The following is a 27,070-nucleotide window of genomic DNA, read 5'->3' as shown; positions in this document are numbered from 1 at the left end:
TTAAAGAGTTTACCTCGCCGTTCTCCAAGGGCACAATTCGGGAGTATTCAGTGGTGCAGATGGCGTCGTCGTCTTTGGTTATCCGTTCCACAGTCCTCAGGCCAAATTTCTCTATACAATCTCTCTTGGAAGCTATTGAGCAGAGAAGACCAGAGGGGAACATTTTAGTTGTGTAAAATGAAATATTAATTATATTCTGCAATTGTATTAGAACTTCCAAATATTCAAAGCACTTCACCTACTTCACTCCAGTGTAATCCTCATGTCATCCCTGTAAAGCGGATCAATATTATCTTCCAATATTATTATATTTAAAAACTTTCTTTGGAGGTTTTTAAGAAGAGGTTGGATGGTCATCTGTCACGGATGCTTTAGCCGAGTTTCCTGCATTGCAGGGGGCTGGACTAGATGACCCTTGGGGTCCCTTCCAACTCCACAATTCTACGATTCTATGATTCCTGAGGCTGAGGGAGAGTAGCTTGCCTAAGGCTACCTAGTGAGTTTGTAGCAGAGGCAAGTATAAAAAAGAACTCCCTGGTTTCTTTGATAGGACACGACACCAGCTCTCCAGCATAAGATAGGACAAACACAGAAAACAGACATGTAGCACTAGGGATTCACAGTGATATACGATATATGATATCTTTATTGTCATAGTCCCATGCAGAACAATGAAATTGAAAAACTACATAAAACATTCAAAAACCCCTAAAAACTCTGAAACCCCATTTTAAAATGCACTATACTATAGAGACCCCTTATGTTGCATTTAGAACCAGAATTGCATTTGCGTAGAAACTGTTTCTCAGGCGGCTAGTCCTGGCCTTTATAACCCTATACCTTCTTCCAGAAGGCAGAAGCTGAAAGAGATCATTTCCGGGGTGCGCACTATCCTGCACTATCTCTGCCGCTTTCTTATGGCACCTGGGAGTGTAGGTTTGATCTAAGGTGGGAAGAGTGCACCCAATTATTCTCTCCGCAGTCTTTACAACCCTGGACGGCATTGTTTTTTCCCTGGCCATGCAGCTCCCAAACCACACACAGAGACCATAAGTTAATACACTGTCCACAGTACAATGGTAGAATGCCATCAACAGGTCCTTTGAGAAATTCTTTTTCTGGAGGATTCTCAGAAAATATAGCCGCTGCTGTGCTCTCTTCATCAGGTCTTTGTGTTTTCTCCCCAAGTTAGGTCGTCTCTCAACTCCATTCCCAGAAATCGAAACACCGAGACCTGTTCCACGCACTTCCCCTCAATAATCAAGCTCAATCAAGCTCAAACAGGGAGCTTTGTTTAGGGAATATCCTACAAAGTGCAACGGTGGCTACTTTGGGGAAGGATTGCGATGCAATGAGAGAGCATCTGCTTCGCATGCAGAAGGAACCAGGTTCTCTCCCCAGCAACTCCAGGTAGGGCTGGGAGACAGCCCTGTGTGAAATTCTGGAGAGCCACTTCCGGTCAGTGTAGACAGTAATGAGCAAGGTGGACCAATGCCTTGACTCATCTTATGATTCCTGTGCATTTGCGAAAGAGCCATTAGTTGGCACTCTGAAAAGTGCCTGAAAACCTGCAATGCTGGTGCAAAGGAACATGGACCTGTCTTCCTTATCCCTGCAGCTTTTACAAGAATGCAATCCCCATGCAGATTTGGAGATGGAAATCTTACTATCCCAGGCACAGGCCCCAACCCACTCCCTCAAGGCCCGTCCAGAAACAGCTGCAGAAGGAACTGAGCTTTTGATTCCTGCCAAGAATGGCTAAGCTAACTGGCTACGCCAAGGAAGACATGCTACAGTGCCCCTTGAACTCCCCACCCACCACCCACCTCCAAATCTTGGAACTGACACCACAGTGGTTCTCTAATGGAAGATAGCTGCCCAGAGTGGCTGGGGAAGTCCAGCCAGATGGGCAGGGTATAAATAATAAGTTGTTGTTGTTGTTGTTGTTGTTGTTGTTGTTGTTGTTGTTGGGCATTGCTGGGTAAACAGCTCCAGAGCTTTCATGAACCGGTAAGAGAGCTAGGTATCAAATAAGTAAGAACCAAAAATAAGTAAAACGATCACCATGAAAGATGGCATTTCAGCGTAGTCTATATGGATTTAGAAGGCCTAATATACCGTATTTTTCGCTCCATAAGACACACCTAGTTTCTAGAGGAGGAAAACAAGAAAAAAAATATTCTGAACAAAACAGTGGATGTATGATTTTTGTGGTTCATGCTGCGGCCACAGACATGATATGTGATTTGACGGTGAGTTTAGGGTAGCCCAGTGCAAAAATCCTGAGAATCCATGTGGATCTGTGCTTTGTAACCATGTTTTTTGCACCATTGCGGCCCCACGAAACAATGGATGTGTGATTTTTTTTGGTGTATGCTATAGCCATGGACATGCTATGTGATCTGATGGTGAATTTGGGGTGACCCAATGCAAAAATCCTGAGGATCCATGTGCTTTTACCTCCCCCCTCCCAGGCAGCCTCCTTTATTGCTAGCGTCCCTTATCTCCCTCCTGACTGCTTGCCGATCAGCTGCTCATTGGCTTTGCTACAATACCTCCTTCCCTCTTTCTACAAAAAAAAAAGCACAATCTGCTTTGCGCCCCCTGGGCAATTCAGCTCCAGGGACCAGCATTCACTCCATAAGATGCACAGACATTTCCCCATAAGTGTGTCTTATGGAGTGAAAAATACGGTAAGTAGCTGCTATAACTTCACACAACAAAATATCCTGAATTGGCTGAAGAGAGATGTTGTGACCACTGGCATTTCCTCAAAATCCGCAACTGAGGTTCCAGCTAGGCCTGAGGGTAATTGCGTGTGGGCACATGAAAAACTGAAATAGCAACTGAGAGGGAGAAGGACTAGGGTCATGGTGTGGATGGTTTTAACTCTTACAAACACACACACATTCCTGAAGAAAATCACCCTTATATATTTAAGTGCACATTATTTGACTATACACAATTAGCATCACATCTAGTTAGCGCCACAACTTTTGCTAAAGCCCAGGAGGTGCACCTCATGCTTCTGGAGCAGTGTTTTGAAACTTCAGTCGCTTTGCATTTGAGAGGCACTAATGTTTGGAGAATGAAAACAGTCAAGGAGGCAATGAGAGAACCAGCTGCCAGCTCTCACTGACTCCGCACCATGCCAAATTCTTTCTCCTCCTCCTTGCGAGTCATGCTGGTTAAGTGTCCAGATACACCTGGCACCCGGCGGCCACATGGCACTGTTCCATGACCGACAGGTGGAATGGGGGCTTGCAGCATGCAAGGTCAGGCTCTGTTACTTTCTATAAAACTCTGGTTCCCCTTTGAAATACAAACTTCTATCATGCTAAGAGGGAGGTTTGGTGGTCGGTTTCAAAGGAGACCACCGTGGGAAGAATTGTCTTGGTAGCAGAGGAAAATAAATGTGCAGACTGGAGTAGAGGGTTGGATGTAGGAAGGACAAGTGCCTTTGACTCTTCTGTTGTGGCAGAAACAGCTAGCAAATGGAATGGGAGAGTGGTGGGTGGGCAGATAAGCTTCTGTTTTTTGGAGACTGGAAGGAAGGGGCTGGAGAGCACTCAGACAGTGATGTGTGTTCACCTATCAATTGCACAAGGAAAGTCATGGGCTGATGGGGTCTGCAGAGCCATATCCAAGAAGAAGAAGAAGAAGAAGAAGAAGAAGAAGAAGAAGAAGAAGAAGAAGAAGAAGAAGAAGGGGTTTTGTTGTGATGGGTGGCCCTTCTTTCCAAACACACAACAAACCTTTTGGATCACCACAATATGTGAACAGAGCAAAACCATCATGATTTAAATTGCTAAGCACAAAAATGCCAATTTAAAATGATTGACTTTCTCATGTGAAATTAATTTGCAAGCTAACGACACCCAATACTGGTTTGCAACTAAATGGAGACTTTGTACACCCTAGGAGCATAATCCAAAACTTTTGGTAAACTTTGATTTGGGTTTGTCCTATTGCTGCAGGAAATATTCCATAAGTATAGAAGCACCTCTGTTATGTTAGATCAGGCTTCCTCAGACTCGGCCCGCCAGATGTTTTTGGCCTACAACTCCCATGAACCCTAGCTAGCAGGACCAGTGGTCAGGGATGATAGGAATTGTAGTCTCAAAACATCTGGAGGGCCAAGTTTGAGGAAGCCTGTGTTAGACAATTGGGAGTGTACCTCCTACCAAAAAATGCACTGACTTAAGCTCTAGAAGGCTAATTATACTCTGCACATGTGCAGAATGCAATGAGTGCACCTGCACAGAGACCACAAAGAAGAAACTAGAGTTAAGAGACAGTGAACAGAAGAGGAAGGACCACCTTAGCTACCACTGATAGCCCTTGGGCGTCTTTCAGTAGAAGGTTTTTTGAAACAGGGAGAAAATGAATAAATGAATAAAATGTGAGTCATCAAATAAAAATATTCTGCTACTATTTGGGAGAGGGAAAGTCATTTTATGATAAACATGCTTCTTGTTCTCCTATCCACAAAGGAAACCTAATGAGCTCACAGATACACGCTGTCATAGAAATTAGGGATGGAATCACACCCAAGGGGATAATTCACCGTATAGTCTTTCCAGGCACTCCTTCACCAGGTTTTTCTGTTTAAAAGATCACAGTAAAGATCAGCTCACATCTTCTACCAATTACTGTTTTGGCTCCCTGGAGGACCTGGTGCCTGACATGCTCAGAGTAGCTTGGCTGCTCTCTGCGAACTTCATAATGATATATTTGCAGAACAAGCTGGCGCTCCTTGGTAAAGCATGTCTCAGATTCTGCTCTGGAAACCAGCAGGCAACATCAAACTGAGAAATAAATTCTCTTGTCCAATTTCCTTAATTTCCCTTTCCCAGGGAACTACCGGAGGAACAACAGACAGCCCTAAATGTCTGGTCGGCAATACCAACTGTCTAGGCTGCAGGAAACAGAAGCAGGCTCCTCTTCCAAAGCCAACTTGGGACCACAAACAATGAGGAAACGAGACTTCAGAAAACATCCACCTCTTCTTCCCATGTCCTATAATAAATTGATATAGCTATGGTCCTGCCAAATTGGTCTTGGCACTTCCAACTAATTGGATAAAAATGTCTGCCAAGAAGTGACACAGCTGGGCTTAGCGCCACAGAGGTCAAAGATGGGTGGATCTCCAAACAGGGCCATTTTGGGTAAATAAGAGAGATGCTGTGCTAAGTGAAAAATCTGCTTCTGAGTGAAAACAAAGACAAGGCGTTGAACCATCTCGCCACTCAAATAATACGCCCAAGCAGCATGCAAAACTTGTGATCAAAAGACAAAAGCAAGAAGGTGTTTGTGAAAGATACTTATGGGTTCAGAGAGGGAGGGAGCGAACTACTCCAACTTACTCTGAAAATGAGATATTCAGAAGCACATTAGACTTAAAAAACATTCTGAACTACAAACTTTAATATATTTGTGACATTCAGATACAATGATGGAGGAACACTAGTATTAATCTTAACTGCAGACAGCAGATGTGAAGTCTTGTGACAAGATGTAAGAATGTTAAGAACTTACACTATTACTACTACTACTACTACTACAACTTCTACTATTGCTTATTCACATCACTTGTAAGAATGGAGCAGAGATAAAGAGAGACTAACGGAATCATGGAGACCACCAAATCCACAAGGACCTGCAAAGTTCTTCATAACACTTGCCTTGCTGAGAATTACCCTCACCTCTGGGACACGAATGACAGGCTTGGAGGCATCTCACACTGCATTTTTGAGAACCTCCAAAGCAATATGCAACTAAAGATATGAGTTTCCTCCATCTTCCAGAGCTTGGCCCTGAGAAGGGGAGCTGGGAATTTTCTCTCCCCTCGTGCTTCTCTTTGGAGGTTTTCCAAGCACCTCTGGCGGGCAGAGTTGTGGCAACCACAAATTGGGGCTCATGACCAAGGCTAGCCGAAGTTTGAGGATCCCCGCTTATTCCCCCAGATATTCAATGGTTGAAGATGACTCTTTCTGCATACAAAGCAATGGCACTTCCTAATTGTGACCGCTTTCAGAAACAACTGGCGAGTTGTTCCTGTCAGGATATGCCCCCAAGCTTTCACAGAGTTTCTGGCTGAAATATTAGCTTTCCAATAAATGCTAGGAATGATGGATGAGGAAAGTAAAAGGCAGGAAGAAGACAACATCACAATGGGAGACCACAGAAAGATACACAGAAACCTCCTTGCAGGTTGCTCTAATCTTTAACTGCAGAGATTTAGGAAAGACAAGGCGAATGTCTGGGTGCTTATCATGTCAGGACCAACCTATAAAGTAACTTCCTTAAGCAAATATATAAAACTCTTTACATCCAGGATACAACAACACAGATAAAATGAGTGAGCAATGAAAAACCATTTCCTCATGAGCTCTTCACTATACATATCAGGACCCCTCTCTCTGTTATCAGAACACAATATAGGTTCAGAATATTTTGGCTTGTGTTTCTACACTTGCAATACTACCATTAGCCCACACCTTTTCCTGGCAACTCCACAAACCAGAACACATTGATAAGAAGTTGTTATTTTAGTACAGCAACACCTACACTGTGGAATTCCCTGCCTGCTGACATTAGATAAAGAGATACCTTCACTGTACTCTTTTCAGCCCCTGCTTAGAAACCTGTTGTTTGGACAAACCTCCCCGATATCGAGAATGTTGATGTGTGTTTTAATATTATTTTAGTTTATTTCTCATTTTAATTTTTTGAACATTTCATATTGCAGCTTTCAACTGTTTTACCTGCAATAAATTTATTCATTTATTCTTCCTGAGGTTTAGGGTTTTTTTAACCATCAAGCAGTGTATACAAACAAACAAACCAACCCCCTTGTTGTTAGCTTCAGGGGAACATTCCTTTCCCTCATTCCAGAAAGGATGCAATATTGCAGATATTATCGACCTCAGTCATTCTGACTCTCCTCGTTAAAAATAAAGTAAAATAAAAAACACACTTGAGACTCAAAACATAACTCATCTTTTCAATCATTATACCTTTTTTGAGTAGTCAGCAACAATGAAAAACACATTCTTCACTAGGCACCCAACTATCCCATCACAATACATTTCCAAAAACATACGGCATGCTAAGTGCAGAGTGTGTGCTGGAGCAGAATAACACAAGTCAAGAACAAGCTTCAAATACGTTTGCCATATTTTCAACTGGTCCCTGTAGATGAGGATTTAACAGCTGTTCGATCAACATGTTCACTTACTAATTGCTGCAAGACCTCCTTACCTCTTGAACTGCCAGAACAGGTCCAGATGGTACTTATAGGACTTTATATTTCCTCTATTTTTTTTTCTGGCTAGCTGCCTCTGCTTTTAACAGCTGCATAATGCAAGAAATTCAACAAGTAACTTTCCCTCCACTGTTCCTGTTTCTGCAGGCCACAAAATACTCCATCTGCTGCATTTTTGTTTGTCATACAGTTGTTACAAGCACAAGAGTCATCCGAGAAAAATGTCAGCAATCCTACCAATGCCTTTGTGAATCCCTATGGCTGCTCAGGAAGAGGTTTTGCAGGTCTGATCCAGCCTGAACCCTTCCATCAATTGACTACCAGTCACATTATCTTAAGGAAATGAAACAATCAACAGTTCGCTGTACAAGAGGGTAGTTTGGGTTGATAACCATGCCTCCTGACCCAACCAAAATCCACTTTGAGAGGGGTCGGTGAGGAATCTCTTCCAGGAAAGCCTATCACACACTGAAACCCATGTACCCCAAGTCAGAAGCAGCTATTTTAGGGATCTTGCACCTTCTGCACAACAGCTAAGGAAGGAACTTAAAGCAACATGTCAGGTCACAGTTCTGCTGTGCTGATTTGGAAAATTACACCTGCCAAAATTCCTTCATCTACGCACCTTTTCAAGATGCTAGATCGCTAATGTGGAAAATCTGGCTGACTGTACAGTAAGGTATTTTGTATGATGCAAGGGCATTCTGGTTGGGATATAGACATAAGAAGAGCCCTGATTGCTCAGACTAAAGGTTCATCCAGACCTGCTTCCTATAGTAGCCAACCAGAAGCCTCTGGTAAGTCTACAAGAAAGGACTGGAAGCACTAGCTTCTTCTGTTGTAGTTCTCCATCAACGGGTATTCAGTTGAACCTGCAGATTCTATATACCACTATGATAAATGAGTAAGCAAAGGGGAGAAATAATACAGAGCTTTACCTAAGTCATGAAATGCTGGCTGTTTTTTTACTCCAGGGCCACTGGAGTAGGTCAGAGGTGGGAAACTTTTTTTGCTTCACAGGCCAGGTCCTTACTAGGATCAGCCTCGTCGGCCAAATGTGGCAGGTAGGTGGGGATGCCCACCCATCTATCACCTGGTGTCACAATGATGGCAGGAGCAAGGTGCTACTAAAACATAGGTTTCCCCTTCCATTTAAACAGGGCTTTCAATGTAAACTCCATCAAAAGCCCTAATGAAACATAGGGGGAAAGCCTTTGTTATAGCAAGGGAGTCCAATGCAAAGGGAATCAGGAAGAGGTTTTGTGGAATCTTGAAAAACTGAGCCCAATAGCTCATGTAAAAAGTAGTAGACTGGACCCCTGACCATTAGGTCCAGTCGTTGACCGACTCTGGGGTTGCGGTGCTCATCTCGCTTTACTGGCCAAGGGAGCCGGCGTACAGCTTCCAGGTCATGTGGCCAGCATAGAATCATAGAGTTGGAAGAGACCACAAGGGCCAGCGAGTCCAACCCCCTGCCAAGCAGGAAACACCATCAGAGCACTTCTGACATATGGTTGTCAAGCCTCTGCTTAAAGACCTCCAAAGTAGGAGACTCCACCACACTCCTTGGCAGCAAATTCCACTGTCGAACAGCTCTTACTGTCAGGAAGTTCTTCCTAATGTTTAGGTGGAATCTTCTTTCTTGTAGTTTGGATCCATTGCTCCGTGTCCGCTTCTCTGGAGCAGCAGAAAACAACCTTTCTCTCTCCTCTATGTGACATCCTTTTATATATTTGAACATGGCTATCATATCACCCCTTAACCTCCTCTTCTCCAGGCTAAACATGCCCAGCTCCCTTAGCCATTCCTCATAAGGCATTGTTTCCAGGCCTTTGACCTTCTTGAACTGTGGTGCCCAGAACTGGACACAGTACTCCAGGTGAGGTCTGACCAGAGCAGAATACAGTGGCACTATTACTTCCCTTGATCTAGATGCTATACTCCTATTGATGCAGCCCAGAATTGCATTGGCTTTTTTAGCTGCTGCGTCACACTGTTGGCTCATGTCAAATTTGGCTCATGTCAAGCATGACTAAGGCACTTCTGGTGAACCAAAGCAGCGCATGGAAACACAGTTTACCTTCCTGCTGGAGCAGTACCTGTTTATCTACTTGCACTTTGACATGCTTTCGAACTGCTAGGTTGGCAGAAGCAGGGACCGAGCAATGGGAGCTCACCCTGTCGCGGGGATTCGAACCGCCAACCTTCTGATCAGCAAGCCCTAGGCTCTGTGGTTTAACCCACAGCGCCACCCACGTCCCTCAATAGCTCATGAGCAGGGGTTAAATCCTGCTCGGTTTGGCTGCACACCCTTGTTCCCTCCTGGGAACTGGCACACTCAGCCAACATAGAACTTAGCCCACCCCCTGCTGTCCATCAGATGACATCATAAGAGACATCAGCTGATGGGCAAGGTGGGTGCTGTTGGGGGAAGTGGCCTTGCAGGCCAGCCTGTATCCCTGGCAGGCCAAGATTGGAGGCTCCCCTCCCCTGGTGAACGTGGCTCCACCACCACATCCCTTCCACTTTTCTCTCATACTCACAGGCAAAGTACTGCCAAGGTTCATATGTAAGTCCAAAATCCGTTGACCGCTCAAGCACCCACAGGTCTGGGCGAGGGGAATTTGCAAACTTGATCAGGACGTAGGCCACATGGAAGAGCTGCGAGAGAAAGAAGAAACAGAGGTGAATTTCAGCCTGAGATAAAAAGCAGTGCACATAATCTTCATTATGTTACAGAAGCACAGAGCGACACTTTGGATATACGATGAAGACACTTTTGCCAAGCTTTTATTTCAATGTTAATCACGAATCAAAACCAGATTGTGAGTATCACTGCCTTATCCTTCCTTTGTGGTGTTTCTCAGACATTTTGCAAGATTCGTTTGCAATTTTCATTTACATAAAATGCAGGGAGAAGAATTGAAGTAGAGATTCCACAAGTACTTAATATACTGCTGTGTTATCCAGAAACGCTGGGACTCATGGCAAAGAGACTTCTATAATGTCTACTCATGAGTACTTTCCATTTAGCAAAGTTCCTCTTTAATGCTACTTGAAAGCCTTTGGTTGCAGGTTCAACCTCTGTTTGTTTCCTGTAAATATGGGCTGGTGAATTAGTAATAGACTGATTTGCCCCTGAATGTTCATTCTAAGACTACCCTAGTGCCAGTTTCACTTCCTGCAGAGGGAAAAAGAGCGAGCCCTTAATTGCTAATTAATTCTTGTTTTTCTCTTATATTTTTCCAAAAAGAACAACAACCAAAGAACAAATAATTAATTAATGCCGCCCCACTCCCCCAAGGGAATTGATGCTTGGTCAATTTAGGGAAGCTATTAATCAGCAATCAACAGGAAAAAATAGAGCGGTTCCATTCAGGAGCTCTGAAAAGTTTAACAAGCTTACAAGGTAGTGTCTTAACAGTACCGCCTGCAAAAAAAAAGGGTCACAAATCAAACCTAAAAAAACACAGCAGAGTTACTCAAAACACTGTGGACCACCATGGCGAGAGCAATTTCCTACACAGCTAGATTTGCATGCTAAGTGGGTAAAGGCAGAGGGCTTAATCATGAACTACAACAAGCCAAGCATAAAATAATCAAAAAGTTTCAGTAATCTCATCTAGAACCTTGAAGAATTCTAGAAACCACTTCCTCTGCTTCTGGAGACTTGTATATCTGCTTATCAATTTGTAGTAGAGAGCTGGACCATAAAGAATGCTGATCACCGAAGAATTGATGCTTTTGAATTATGGTGCTGGAGGAGACTCTTGAGAGTCCCATGGACTGCAAGAAGATCAAACCTATCACGAAGGACAGATTGTGAAGCTGAGGCTCCAATACTTTGGCCACCTCATGAGAAGAGAAGACTCCTTGGAAAAGACCCTGGTGTTGGGAAAGATGGAGGGCACAAGGAGAAGGGGATGACAGAGGATGAGGTGGTTGGATAGTGTTCTCGAAGCTACTAGCATGAGTTTGACCAAACTGTGAGAGGCAGTGGGGTGATCAACTATATGGAACTAGCTGAGATGACTGGCAGAATCCAAGACCAGGGAGAAGAGTTGGTGAAAGAAGACTGGAAGAAATTTAAAGACTATTTAAAAAAATATTGTAAAATTAATGAATGTTAGAAAAATGTTGGATAGAAATTAAGTGGTTTCCAGCTGTAATGCTTTAGGAGATATGAAAAAAGGATTATAAATGGGTAAAAGTTCTATGATAAGGATTTGCTGAACCAACAAAGTGAATTGGAATACAAAAAAGGGAAGTACGAGGAGGTCGGAGGAAATAAGGATAGGGAAGTTATATTACTGGAAATTAATGTGTGTTTTTAATTGTTTATTATTTTGTATGTTTATTTTTGTATGTTTTGTATGTTGTATGTTTATATCCTAAATTTTTTAAATAAATATCTTTAAAAAAAACAAACAAACTGCGGGAGGCAGTGGAAGACAGGAGTGCCTGGCGTGCTCTGGTCCATGGGGTCACAAAGAGTCGGAAACGACTAAACAACAACAAGGCTTTACTACACACATTTGCTAGTTGACTCCTGCTCTTGAAATAAACCACTCCCTGGTGCAGTTAATTCTGCATTTGCCAGTCCAGACAGATGGAGAGGAAAGAGTGAACTCTATAAAACACCCAGCCAGTTCCATAGGCAAGGGCAACAAGTAGCTTCTGATAAGGCCTTCTTAGCATTCCGCTTGAGCTGCTCCCAATTAGTTCGAATGCTGATTTATGCAACCATGTCCTTGCCAAGACTGAAATAAATGTACAGCTTTAAAATGTCAGCACTAGGAAAAAACAAACTCAGCAACAGAAGTTCCCTTCACAAGCTGGCACTGGTTCTCTCCAAAAATCTTCACTTTATCATCCTGTCAAAAACTGATATTTAAAAGGCAGGGTGGGTTGGGAGGGAAGCTTCTTTTACTGGTAAGAACGCTGTAAGATCAACACACAGAGGAAATATAATGCTTACAACGGCGTGCGTTTTCGAGTCCAAGACAGTGAACTAAATTGTGCAGGACACTCACAGTGGGAAGCATATGCTTCGAAGTGCCATTCAAACCTACGGACCTTGAGCCCCAAACAGAAGAAAGTCCCAGTTATAGAGGAAAATCAAGACCAGTATCTGACAGGATGAGCAACTTAGGAACTGGCAGATATCCACATAGGTTCCCCATCCTGACTCGGTCAGAAATATCTTGGGATCTCAATGGACCAAAATGTAGTCTAAACCCCCCTTTAAATCCATATCAATGAAAAGAACTCACTCTGAAACTCACCTACAGGTGGTACCTAACACCAAGGAAAATTAGTGCTAATATACCCAGGAACCTCACCAAAATGCTGGAGAGGGTGCACCTCCACAGGCACATACCTCTGCATGTGGTGGGAGTGCCCCAAAACCCAACTATTCTGGACAACAACCATACGTGAAATAAGTAGAATAACCAAGCAAGTATTAGAAATCACCCCAGAACTGGCCCTACTAAACATCTTCCAAGACAATAATGCCCACTTACACCACAAAGAACTCATAACCCACCTACTTTCAGCAGCCAGAAACACCATAACCAGACACTGGAGAGACCTGTCAGGAGTAAGCATGGACCAATGGTACCAAATAGTATGGGAAACAGCCCTACTAGAAAAATTAACCAATAAACTGAAACTGACACGGGGACAAACAGAAGAAGACGCCTTTACGCCGATATGGCTCCCCTTTATCACATACACAGCCCAACAACACAACGACAAAAATCCACCAACAGCATAAAAATCAGTATGGCTAACCTGATCCAAAACACCCACCCACCCCACTCACACATGAAAACAAAGACCACCACAGCCAGCCACAAATGAATACCCACACCATAGGCCAACTCCAACCTCTCTCATCACCAAAGGAACACAAGGAACAACAAAGAACCTGCACAAGCAACGCTGACACCAAACCCTACATATAGTAAGTAAAATAGAAACTTTGCCACACGACCTCACTCCCCATCTCTCCCCTTTTTCTTCCTAATGTCTCAACAAATGAAACTGATTTGTAAAAATGTTACATGGGGAAAAAATACAAGAGAGAGACATTGCACACACTTTTGTAAATCAAGAAAATCTTTAATAAATAAAATAATAATAATGATGATGATGATGATGATGATGAAATATGTTGGGGTATAACCCCCATCTGAACTCAGCTCAACCGCAGCCAATGCCAATGGAAGCCTCCAAAAAGGAGCTTCTGGCTGTGTGGGCAGGGGCTGGACAGGGCAGAAGAGGACTTATTCTGGATCCTAACTCCATGACATGGGCACCTGGTAGAATTTACACAAGCAAAAGGGTGATGTGTGTCAAGCTCTATTTTAAATGCTTGTTTTTCCTCTTTCAACTTCATTCCTGAATGAGATCTAGCATAAACTACACTTGCTTCCCATAGTTAGAACTGCTCTCATAGGGTTGTAGCTAATGCTAATCCTACTTAAGAGCAGACCATTTAAAATTAATGCACCTCACTAACGTAGCTAATCTGTCTACTCTGACTGGAACAATATCCAACTGAGGTCTTTCAGCCAGCACAAAGATTTCTGCTTGTACAATGGTCTACTCTCAGCATGTACCCTATGCCTCCCCAAATCAGTTCTGGAGGGTTGGAGAAACCCAAAAGCAATTTGGGGAGCTGAAGCAAAACTCACTGAATTGACAGAACATGTTAGTTGGCTGCGAATTTGAGATTTGTTCCCAAAGGAAATTGTACACAGAATTTCATACAACAGCTATTATCCTAGTTCTGATGGTCATTCCCCAGCCCAGAGTAACCCATACAAAAACTGGTATCCTCTAGAACATGGTAGTCCAACACACTGCCCAAAGGCAACATTTGAATTGCCTTCCGAAAGCCATGTAAGCAGGGTGGATAAAAATCAAATTTTTAAAAAAAAATTCCCCAAAAATCAGTTTTTTTATTTAAATCGGATTTTTTATTTATTTAAATCAGTTTTTAAAATTTAAATTGGATTTTTAAAATAAAATGATTTTGGAGGAGGAATATAGTTTTCTATTTAAGTTACATTATAGTCATCAGGAAATAAGGATTTGTTTTAAGTTTTTCATGTGTGCTAAAACTCAAGTCTATGTTTTTTTTAAAAAAACAAACCGTTTAACCACATCAACAAACATGGATACATATGCTATAATGTTACTGTTTTAGTTAAATAAATTGTTTGAATTGTTATCAAGGAAATGATTATTTTTCTCCTTCCAATAAAGTGCAGCAGAAAAGTTGTCCAAATATAAACAGTTAACTTATTAAACCTCACAATGATTTCATACTTTTCTGTCTTTGTATTTCTAATAGTATAACCAAATCAGTAATTTTTGATCTAACTGTAAAAACTACTCTGAACATTTATTATTCCAAAAATGAAACCTTCATCTGGTTGTAAATATTAAGATTATACCAGCAAGAATGAGTCTTTTTGTAAAAGAAAAAGAAAAAGATTTAAATCAAGTCTTACTGACTAGTGATTTAAATCAAGTCTTACTGACTAGTGATTTAAATTGTGATTTAAATCAATTTGATTTAAAGCAAATCCACCCTGCGTGTAAGCAAGGTGCTGGGTTTTGAGAAGGACACACGAGTCCGCCCATCTCCTTCTCAAAGCCTAGTTAGTGTTTTCCCAGCTATGGGAGGGAAGTAGGCAAACCCGTCTTTCCCATTGGTCTTAGTGGTTCATTGCGCCAGGGCGCCGGCCTCTCAGGGGCGCCCTAGCTAGTGGGGGAGCTGCGCGGCTTTGCCGGCAGCCTCCCCTTTCCCTACACACCCACCAGCTGCACCCTGCCAACTATATGGCTGGCATGCGTGCAGCTTCCTCCCCAAGCCTCCACAGGAGGAGAGTGATCCCCACGCAACTTCCCTCCCAAGCCTCTGTATCTGCTAAAGACGACCCTGCTCCCGGTTGTTGTTGTCCTCCTCCTGCTTCCTGGCAAAAGGCGGCATGCAGCCTTCCCAGGCATCCCGACACCGGAGAGCATGTCTGCCAGCACGTTTTCCTGCTTGATTGCTGCCACCACATCGGGGATCGGAGCAGTGGGGGAGGCAGAGGACATTTTCCACTGCCCCCTCCCTTATTTGGGAGTTGCCGGTGAACCGCCGAAGGGATCTTTGCACCACAGCACTGGATATGCTTAAGATGGCCCTAGAGCATCTCTACGACCCTGCCAGAGTCTTGCACCTCCTTCCCAGAGTCCTGTGCCCTGCCTACCTGGCTTTGGAAAGGCAGAGCAAGGGCTGGGTGGGGGCATCAAATTTAGGGCTTGCACAGGCAACAAGGCAGTATGGCAGCCTGTGGGTTCCCTGTGGAACTACGCTTTCAGCCCACTTGGTCCGAGAGGTTGGACCGCCCTGCTATAGAGAGAGAGACAAAACAGGAACCCATGCCCCCCCCTCAAAGCTTTAACATTCCTACAATGGGTCAACCACCAAGAGGAAAAGCAAATCTGAGGCTTCCAATCGCTGCTTGATTTTTTCAGAACATCACAGAAGCAACACTTCATCCTTGCTTTTACCCACAGGACTGCTGCAAAGCCCATCATGTCATGAATGCAAACAGATGCCAAGGGTCCTAATTAGTCTCATCTACCCACTCATTAAGCTGAACCGCCCGGGCCAGATTCTATAGTCAGCTGCTTTCCCTGAGGACTCAGTTCTCACTGGTTTACAACTGTTCTTTTGGCAACGGAATCATGGCTAAATACCAGCCCACTAAGTTATGCATTCTCTTGCTTTGTAAATTCTTGCCTGGAATGGCTTCACTCTTTGGGGAATAACTTAACATCCCTGCCAGAGCTTTGTGTGGCTTCTGGCATGATGGGATTCGCTATTCCTTTTTCAGTTTCCCACAAAATCCCCTGGCCGAGAGGAAAACGACACGCAACTTGGCACTCTTTAACATCTGAGACTTTGTACAGGGTGGTCTCTTTCGGGTGACAATTACATGGCAAGTCTGTGTCCAAAGACAAAGGCACTTTCTCAAGATCTTTTCATACAGATTAGACACCCCTTAACATGGTTCAACCAACTATGCTTTAGTTCGTAACAATCGGAGTATTAGTAAGAGTAATAAAATGGATTTCCAAGCAGAGATTAAAGGTTTGCTTGGCAATTCTGATTAGCGCTGCAATAACAGGCCAGAACATAAGCAGAACGCTCACTGCAATTTTCTGGTAACACAACCATTAAAACAACTAAGTGTGGGCAAATGTTATACAGGGTTGTGATAATACTTCCACAAACATGCAGTGAAATATAAAATAATCCACCCTGTTACCAGATCACCCTGGTTGTATTTGGACACCATGCAGTGGGACACATGGGATGGTATCTAAGAGTGAGGAGTCATCATCATCAGAAAGGTCATTTTTGGCAATCCCATAGTTTGAACTGTAGACCCACTGGAGCAGACCTGGGAGAGTCACGGGGGGAAGGGAGGAATTGGCAAAACGTGCCCTGCTCTCCATTCTGCTGACAGATTCCTTCCATCAGCAGACAGTCACCGTCAGGAGACAGCCAGTGTTGATTGGAATAAGTGGAAATTTCAGGAGAAATATATGCAAAACTTAGATTTCTATCAGTTCTAAATTTAATTTAGTTCCCTTAGGACACAAAACGAATTTTGTATGAAATAGCTGCCACACAAACTAGTAGAAATTTGTGCAGCAGCTAATTTACACAAAATTATTCTTGTGTCATAAGAAAGGACTATATTTACCTATATTTTATTCAATTTAGAAGTGTAAAATCTTTGTCTCTTGCCTCCCCCAACCTGGTGCCCTCCAGATATTGTTGCACTACAACTTCCAGAATCCCTGCACATTGGCCATGTTATCTGGGGCTGGTGGGATGACGCTAGCTTGGGAAAGGCAGGTAGGATTTGAGTTGCACATATGTTAGGTGAACACATAATATATCCCCCTGTCAGATGGTTTCCTGGTCAATCTTTAAAGATCCTTCTGAGTACAGTGGTACCTCAGGTTAAGTAGACTCCGCTAACCCAGAAATAGTACCTTGGGTTAAGAACTTTGCTTCGGGATGAGAACAGAAATCGTGCTCCGGTGGAGTGGCAGCAGCAGGAGGCCCCATTAGCTAAAGTGGTGCTTCAGGTTAAGAACAGTTTCAGGTTAAGAACGGACCTCCAGAACGAATTAAGTTCTTAACCTGAGGTACCTCTGTAATTTAAATGAGTAGATGAGAATTGTATTGATCCACTGCTATGGTGAAGAATGGACCTCCGGAACGAATTAAGTACTTAACCCGAGGTACCACTGTACCAAGATTTCAGACAAGGAGTCTCTCCAAGCCGCAGCTGGAGATGCTAAGGATCAAAACCTGAGACCTTCTGCATGCAAAGCAGATCTTCTACCACTGAGCTATGGAGCCTTCCCTATGCAGATTCTGAGGAACTAAACCACTTTCCAAACTGATGTTTCTGTGGGTTTTTTTTTTGGCTGGTGGCCATTTCCCCCTGTTCAGTCAAGGACCACAACTTCATGGGGCGTTCATGTTTTGCATGGAGAAGTTCCTAGGTTCGCTCCCTGGCATCTAGCAGGACTGGGAAGCTAGTAATGGGAAAGACCCCTGTTTCAGACTTGCTGTCAATCAGGGTAGAAAATACTGGGTTAGATGAACTAATGGTCTGATTCTGCAAGGACCATACCTATTTCCTCTTCCTTACCTCCCCTCAAGCACCCAGGTTCCTTGTCCTGCTCTGTCCTCAACTGTACAGATTGCAATATATATATACAGTATACAAATCTTTTATTATCTGCACTTGGCTGTATCCCATGGTATAAAATGAAGAATGGAGACGGAGCACTGTTTTTACATGGAATGAACTCTCTGTTTCCTTCACATCCTGCAGAACTCACAGGGCAGAGGATGGGGATATAAAGCCAGGATGCTTGTTATCAAGTGAGCTTATGTTGAGAAAATTCACAGGGCTCCAAAGACTAAAAATAAGAGGGAACTGGCAAGAAATGCAGGCTCTTGCATGCCAAATTTAGCCTATTTCTGCTTTTCTGGCCAACCATTAATATAGCAAGAAGTACGCCTGCATTTTGACCCCCCCTCCAAACACACACACACACACACACACACACACACACACACCGAAACTTTGTTTAGCTCATATTTTCCTCAATATCTCTGGAGACTCAAGCAAACATTTTCTCAACGGAGAGAAAGGGAGGATAGCTGATTGCCCAGGCAGAATTAATTGGCATGGCTGCAACATGGTGATAATAATGTTACCCTAATTACAGAGTTGTTGTCAGGCATACCATAGTTCATAGGTGCTGTTTTTACAGTAATAATAGCAATCTTTATTATTACTGCTATTATTATAAAATGTCAAAGCCAGTTAAGCAGGAGGAGACTTGAATAAATCTATAAACTGCTATATATGGCAAAGAGAAGAAAGCATATATATGGCAGCCGGGGGTCAGCTACGTCATACAATCTGCATTCTGCGCTTTTGGCCGTGCCAATCACTGCATAATGGGGGAGAAAATATTTGTTCGGCAGAGTGGTGGGAATGGTCCCGTGGGATGAAAACATGAGTAAAATGATCCGTCCCAAACAGCCACAGTGATTTGGCTTTGAGCTGACTCATGGAAATGTCCCTTTATAATATTTAGTAAAGGGTAAAGGGACCCCTGACCATTAGGTCCAGTCGCAGGTGACTCTGGGGTTGCGGCGCTCATCTCACTTTACTGGCCGAGGGAGCTGGCGTACAACTTCCGGGTCATGTGGCCAGCATGACTAAACCACTTCTGGAGAACCAGAGCAGTGCACAGAAATGCTGTTTACCTTCCTGCTGGAGTGGTACCTATTTATCTACTTGCACTTCGTGCTTTCGAACTGCTAGGTTGGCAGGAGCAGGGACTGAGCAACGGGAGCTCACCCTGTCGCCGGGATTCGAACTGCCGACCTTTTGATCAGCAAGCCCTAGGCTCTGTGGTTTAACCCACAGTGCCACCAGCATCCCTTTATAATATTTATTTGGCTTCATATACTTACAGTCACAGGCAGGATGCTTCTGAGTATCATTGCTGGAAACTGCAGGCAGGGAGAGCGCTCTTGCTCTCAAGTCCTGCTTGGGAGTTTCCCACGGGCCTCTGGCTGGCCACTGTGAGAACAGAATGCTGGACCAGTTGGCCCATTGGCTTGATACAGCAAGTTCTTGTGTATTTGCATGTATTACAACAACAGCTCACTCTATTTATTTTTAATATTATAATATTTATAGCCTGCCCGTCAACATGAAATAATAATAACAGTCCCCTGGGGCAAGTCCAGCCCATGCACTTATTTAGTTCTATACGAAGGATGGAGTCTATTTGTATCTGTTTATATACATTGCTGCTGGTGGCAACAGGTGATTTATACTTCCTTTCAAACAGTAAAACACTTACGGAGGTGTCCATCAATCAAGGACTTTGTCATTTCTTTTGTTCAGCAGTAGCATTGTTACTCCTATATCCATTTCTTGACTATGTGCTCTTCCAGAAAAATATAAACACCCTTGAGCACATATTTACGCAGAAACCTTATTAATCCACATATTTTAAGAGTTCCTGTTTCTTTCTTATGATTGTGCTGAGAGATCACATGCGCTCCAGGTGTGTGGTGTCTGGAGATGATGAGAGTTGCAATTCAAAACTTTGGGGTGGGAGCACCTGGTTGGAGAATGTTGTGGTAGCTCATCTCAGAGTCTCTGAACTTCTCCACTTCTGTCTCGCTTTTGATAGTTTTCCTTTTACTTCACTTGTTCATCAGTTAACAGATGGAATATAAGCCCCAACAGTTTCCCCAGTAAACATTGTTTTTTGAAAATGCAGCATGGGTACGGCTAACACGTTTCTCTTAAACATATATAACACCCCCCCCAAAACAACAACAACAACAACCAGACTGTGAGGCAGTTCACTAAAGGCCAGTTTATAACATTTTAACTTTCTTCCCTATTCAGTAAGATTTACGGTTCCTGCATAATTTAACTTTTGAAAAGCACATAAAGATCCATTTTGAATACTACGTTTTGTTACAAAAGCAATCTACGTGTGTGAGAGCACACACAATACCCTCCTAGGTGCCTCATTCCCACCAGCCTCATCACACACCCACACAACACACATATATATCTCCAGACCTACATTCCTGAGAAGGTGAACTTGCTCTTATCTTTCTACAGTAGGTTAATTATGGAGGAATCCAGCTGGAAAGGAATACAAATCAAGCCTCTCCCTTTTTTATTTCCACAAGGAATCCTCTCTGCACTATATATTACTGCTGCTGCAACAACAAGACACGATGTTAAAGCCTAACTGAAGGTAAAAGGGGTGGTCAGGACTCAGGCAACAAATAGTAATAATGCTAATGATCTTAACAACCAACCAACCAAACAAAAACACTTTGCAAGCAAGTCCTTACTTAAATGTGTGAGCGACCTTAATTAATTATGTCATTCAGGTGCATTTTGCATTTGGTAATCAGTACAACAATATGTGTGATACTAGTTGGGATGCGGGTGGCGTCCCTAGGACTTGCCGATCGCATGGTCGGCGGTTCGAATCCCCGCGGTGGGGTGAGCTCCCATCTTCGGTCCCAGCTCCTGCCCACCTAGCAGTTCGAAAGCACGTCAAAGTGCAAGTAGATAAATAGGTACCGCTTTATAGCAGGAAGGTAATCGGCATTTCCGTGTGCTGCGCTGGTGCTGGCTCGCCAGAGCAGCTTCGTCACGCTGGCCACGTGACCCGGAAGTGTCTCTGGACAGCACTGGCCCCCGGCCTCTTAAGTGAGATGGGCGCACAACCCTAGAGTTGGACAGGACTGGACCGTACGGGCAGGGGTACCTTTACCTTTACCTTTACAACAATATACTTAAGTCTCAATTTTGAGCAGTCCTTTTTTTTTGGGGGGGGGAGGCTACACCAGCGTAGAGCAGACTTCAGGCTTCACAATCCACTTCCCTCTTTTATTAGAACTCTGATCCATCAAAAAGAGTCTGGTGCAAAGGAGAATTCTGAGCCCAGGATTTTGTTTTGAGTACCAGAACAGAATGGCGGTCATAGTCCATTCATACAAAAATATACTCCTGTCTACCCTAAACCTTCTTAAGTAGTGCAGTTTCAGGTGGTGCGGGTGGGGAATTACGTTGTTGCTGGCCTACATCACCCCCACTTGGACAGAACCCGCTTGGACTGCTGATTCTACTGGGGGGGGGGAATCAGTTACTGGCATTTGGTGAAGAATTGATTCCACCAGGAAAAAATACTAGATTTTTAAGCATGCAAGCTCAGCAGGGGCAGATTGGTGCCATCAGTTCTCAGTTGGTAGAGCCTGGACCAGCATGAAGTCTTTCCATGAAATTAGGAAGCCGTGTCTCCTAGGTTACTTAGCGAAGCGTTTGACGTTCAAGCTATTCAATCAGCTGACCACTGGACAGAGGGAGGTGTAGCACATAAAGGAGCCTCTGCAGTTGTCCATTCAGACTGCCACTTCCAGATGAAAGGCCCTGAAGCAATGTCAAAGACCCTTCCGTTCTTTGCCAGTGCAGTGACAGGACAATGAAACCCACCGTGTGACTATTTCGTTACATATATTCATTATGTCCCAAGGGCCTAAACATTTGATGAGTGTAGTTATGCCACTGCAACTCTCTAAACTAGAATCATAGGACTGTAGAGCTGAGAGGGAGTACAAGGAAAATATTTCGCCCAACATAGGGCTTAAATACAAGACCCTGAGATTGAGTGTTTCATGCTCTACTGACTGGCTCCTCACTACAAGCCAGTGGACACCTGGAGATGGGCACCTGGTGATGCTAAGGTAGTGTGAACCTGATCTGAGCCTAGATGGAAACCCCCCTCTAAGCTTCTATAAGCTTTTTCTTTAAAGGGGGCGGGGAGGGTACTATTAGTTCAATAAACAGATGAAACTATTTAATCATGCTTTATAATATTTCAATCTTTTAATCAAGCTTTATAATCTTTCAAGGGACACAGGTGGCACTGTGGGTTAAACCACAGAGCCTAGGACTTGCCGATCAGAAGGTTGGCGGTTCGAATCCCCGCGATGGGGTGAGCTCCCGTTGCTCGGTCCCTGCTCCTGCCAACCTAGCAGTTTGAAAACACATCAAAGTGCAAGTAGATAAATAGGTACCGCTCCGGTGGGAAGGTAAACGGCATTTCCATGCGCTGCCCTGGTTCACCAGAAATGGCTTAGTCATGCTGGCCACATGACCCGGAAGCTGTACGCCGGCTCCCGCAGCCAATAAAGCGAGATGAGCGCCGCAACCCCAGAGTCAGTCACGACTGGACCTAATGGTCAGGGGTCCCTTTACCTTTACCTTTACCTATAATCTTTCAAAGAAGATGCACAATCTGTCAAATACTTTACAAAGCTTAACGTTGTCCTCACAATAGCTCTCTAAGGCCACTATTTTTTCTAATTTCTACAGACTAGGAAACATAGATAGACACAGAGAACCCATGACTGGTGGGAAATGCACAGGGCTTCTTCTGACAGGGCTTGTTAGCTGAATCCTACACATTGTTTTTAAGACATCAAAAAAGAAGCATCACATAACCAGATCAAACTAACAGCTGGATTTCACACCTCTAAACCAAAGCGCAGGTGGATGGGAGCAAAAATTGCCGCAACCCTTGCGTTTCAAGTTGGCACCCTGCACCTGCCATCTGTTCTTGCAGGTGTATATCCTGCCAGAAATGAGCTAATGATCTCTGCCAATATGCTGCAGCAAGTGGCCCATTAAGCATGCTTTATTGCTAAGAGAGATCTCTGGACTGAGAAACAGGACTGCAGACAGGGCTGGGTTATTCTGAAGAGAGATTTACATCATGAGTGAGTACAGGGTACTACAGATATTAAATGCACAAGAGACAGTGGAGGAAAAAGCACTAACACTTCTGTTTATGAAGTGCTGACCAGGAGAGCAACTCTTCAAGTTACATGCTTGTGCCAACAAGTGTGATTCTGGCAACCATTTTTGTGTGTTTGTGGGAGCGGGGCAAAAGATTCCTAAGTTGTCTACAGAAGTTGTTTCTGGCTCTATGAGATTCATGTACTGCACTTGGCCATAAAAGTACATTCCTGGAGAGGGCCGATCACACAAGCAGAAAATATATTATGCAAATTGTGTATGTGTGTGCATCTCTGAACAGAGAGATCGGGTTTGAGTTTCAAACCCAGAAAGGTTAGGCATGCCATTTCAAATTTATGGAAAGCAAGGCTTTCAATGGCTACTTTTCACAACGGCTCTGTTACCTCCAGTATGAAGAGGAGAGCGCTACTTCCCTCACATCCTGCAGGTGGACTTTTCATAGGCACTTGGTTGCCCACCTGTGAGAACAGGTAAAGGTAAAGGGACCCCTGACCATTAGGTCCAGTCGTGGCCAACTCTGGGGTTGCGGCGCTCATCTCGCTTTATTGGCCGAGGGAGCTGGTGTACAGCTTCCGGGTCATGTGGCCAGCATGACTAAGCCGCTTCTGGTGAACCAGAGCAGTGCACAGAAACACCATTTACCTTCCCGTCGGAGTGGTACCTATTTATCTACTTGCACTTTGACGTGCTTTCGAACTGCTAGGTTGGCAGGAGCAGGGACCGAGCAACGGGAGCTCACCCCGTCGCGGGGATTCGAACCGTCGACCTTCTGATCGGCAAGTCCTAGGCTCTGTGGTTTAACCCACAGCGCCACCCGCTGGACTAAATAGACCAAGGATGGGGAACCTTTAACAACCCAAGAGCCACAGTGGCTTCTGGGAAACCTTCTGGGTCAGTGGGATGGAGGGGTAGGCATATACTGTGGTGGGCAGGGCCAGAGGCAAAAGTGGGTGGAGCAACAAATGTAAATTTTACCTTCACACACCAGGCTAACTCTTATATAGACTCACACACCACTCTCTATCCCCTTTCCAAACCAAAAAAGGTGTCATTATCAGAGTTCAAGGACACCAGCCATTTGAGGAGGGTGTGAAGCAAGGTTAGTGAGTGATGTGTCCTAGGGAAAGAGGGTGCGGCTGGGAAGAAGCCCAAAGGCCAGACAGAGATGCCTGGAGTGCTGCATTTGCCCCCCGCCAAGGTCTGAGCTTCCCCATCCCTTTGATCTGCAGCGTTCTAATCCTACAGTAACATTCTCTTGTTACCACAAGCGAGTTCATTATTTGGAGGGCACAATCCAAAGAACGCTTTTCCGTTCTCAGTGGTCACCCACAAAGTCACTGCTCACCACTGGATTCCCTGAGATTCCATGGCCCTACCTCTTCACAGACATGTAACAGCTCTTGAAAGACCTACACTGGCTCCCAGTACATTTCCGAGCACAATTCAAAGTGTTGGTGCTGAACTTTAAAGCCCTAAATGGCCTCAGTCCAGTATACCTGAAGGAGCGTCTCCACCTCCATCATTCTGCCCGGACACTGAGGTCCAGTGCCGAGGGCTTTCTGGCAGTTCCCTCGCTGCGAGAAGCCAAGTTACAGGGAACCAGGCAGAGGGCCTTCTCGGTAGTGGCACCCGCCCTGTGGAACGCCCTCCCACCAGATGTCAAAGAGATAAACAACTACCAGACTTTTAGAAGACCTCTGAAGGTAGCCCTGTTGAGGGAATCTTTTAATGTTTAATAGGTTATTGTATTTTAGTGTTCTATTGGAAACCACCCAGAGTGGCTGGGGAAACCCAGCCAGATGGGTAGGGTATAAATAAATTATTATTATTATTAGTAGTAGTAGTAGTACTTTGCGCCTGTTACAAACATCGGTCCAGGTCTAGAACGGCAGCTGCTACTGACCCTTCTTCCCTGGAACATTTTTTAAAAAGCGAAAGATAACGACTCACTGTGATAACTATGCTGCAACTACATGAGGAATTTCAAACTCTGTCCTTTCAAATGAGAGATGTCATACTACTTCGACCCCCTTTTTTAAAAAAAAAGAAAGAAAGAAAATTCTCCAAGGAATCAAGAGGTCTGTTTGCAGTTAACATACCCCAGAATACTTTCCAGCAGAGGATTCCGCCACTGGCAGTATCATTTCTGGTCATCTTTGGAATGTGCTTGGGAAAGAATGAAACTCGTCAGAAAAGGAGTTAACATTTTGACATGTCCAATTCCATATCTATGCTTTTGGCAGGCGCAGTCCGTGGCCTTGATTCCTGACTCCAGAACCAGCTGAAAAGGCATAAGCTAGCAGCCATACGTGCCTCACACCCACAGTTTGTACCCTAAGGAACAGAGAGATGAAGAGTCCCAACAGAAATCCAAGTGGAAATGTCTCATCAGCAGTTTCAAACTTGTGCATGCCGTTCACCAGCATGGTTTGACACATGCACCCAACAGATGAAACAGGTTATATAAATTTATGAAATAAAGATTTAGCCTGCTCCAGATTAAAAAAAAACAAAAAAGCTGAAACTATTGTTTTGTCTTCCTCTAGACCAGGCATGGTCAAACTTGACCCTCCAGATGTTTTGGGACTACAGTTCCCATCATCCCTGACCACTGTTCCTGTTAGCTCGGCATGATGGGAGTTGTAGTCCCAAAACATCTGGAGGGCCAAGTTTGGCCATGCCTGCTCTAGACGGACCATAAACCCAAGAACAAACTATGAGGTTGTGTTTGCATGACACGCTAAGCCAAAACCACAGCTTAGCTCACACCTGCACAACAGCAAAAGGATCGGGCTGGCTGGAGCTAAGGGGAGCTGCAATTTGAAACACTGGAGGATATTAGGTTGGTGAAGTATTTAAAGCCATTAATTTATTAATCTAGTGACCTCCCCAAAGAAATGCCTTGGCCCATGTGCCCCAGAGCGGCTGGGGTAACCCAGTCAGATGGGTGGAGTACAAATAACATCATCATCATCACTGACCTCCTAAACATGTTCCTGTTCAGAAATGGTCAAAATGAGAAGCTAGGCCATGGAGCTTATATGGGGATTTGAGAAGGTAGACACTCTCTGGAAAGAGTAGCAGGTAACCCCGATTTCTGAAAAAAAGTATGAGCCAAAGAGGCAGCCCTTCTACTCCCAAAGGAGCTTTTAAACTGGTAGCAGTAATAATTCTGGCCAAGATCCAAAGAACCAAACAAGAAACGTGATGTATTTGGAGTGCCTATAAAGACTGTAAATGTCAACTGCTCCAGGATACAGCTGCAAGACTCAACGTATCTTGTCAGGAGTTGGCTGCCAGATTGGTTTTGAGGCAGAATTCAAAGTGGTGGATTTTATTGTTTTCCAAGGCTTTAAATGTTTAGATCATTTTAGTGCTGTCGAAGAGAAAATACTAATACTGTAGAGGAGGCTGCTTCAATGGTTGTTTTTATCGTTTTTTATATTTATTTTCCTGTCCTTAACTTGCCTCGAAAATATTTTCCAAGGCTGGAAAATATCGGAAGACAGCAGCAGATAAGTGTTTGAAATAAATAAACCATTCCACGCTGGTTCCAGTTAGAAGGCTGGAATCACAATTTCTCAAACAGCAGCCACCCTATCTTCCTGCTTGCAACAAATGAATGAAGCTCTACGTTTTTTTCTTACCTTCAATGCAATCTTGAAAAAGAAAAAGAAAAGAAAAATGCTGACCGCCAGTGTGATACAGTGATTCATTGTGTTGGACTACGGCAGGGGTCTGCAACCTTTAAGACAAAAAGAGCCACTTGGACCCGTTTCCGAAGAAAAAAAACCTGGGAGCCGCAAAACTCGTCATTATAAAACCTTTTTGTCAC

At 44.0% G+C, this 27,070-nt stretch overlaps 1 protein-coding gene across 1 annotated transcript in view; it reads right to left on the bottom strand.

Annotated features, from left to right (window-relative positions):
• LAMA5 (laminin subunit alpha 5) overlaps positions 1-27,070 on the bottom strand; it is a 191,357-nt gene that overhangs the window by 113,399 nt on the left and 50,888 nt on the right. Inside the window, exons 2-3 of the mRNA XM_083507292.1 lie at positions 9,811-10,043; positions 14-132 (exon numbers count right to left, since the gene is read on the bottom strand). The gene's annotated coding sequence lies outside the window, so the exon portion shown is untranslated. The remainder of the gene's footprint in view (positions 1-13; positions 133-9,810; positions 10,044-27,070) is intronic.

This window comes from Podarcis liolepis, assembly GCF_965112155.1.
Source record: "Podarcis liolepis genome assembly, chromosome: 6".
In the NCBI taxonomy this organism is placed as follows: domain Eukaryota; kingdom Metazoa; phylum Chordata; class Lepidosauria; order Squamata; family Lacertidae; genus Podarcis; species Podarcis liolepis.
This window is presented reverse-complemented; position numbering and strand designations above follow the sequence as displayed.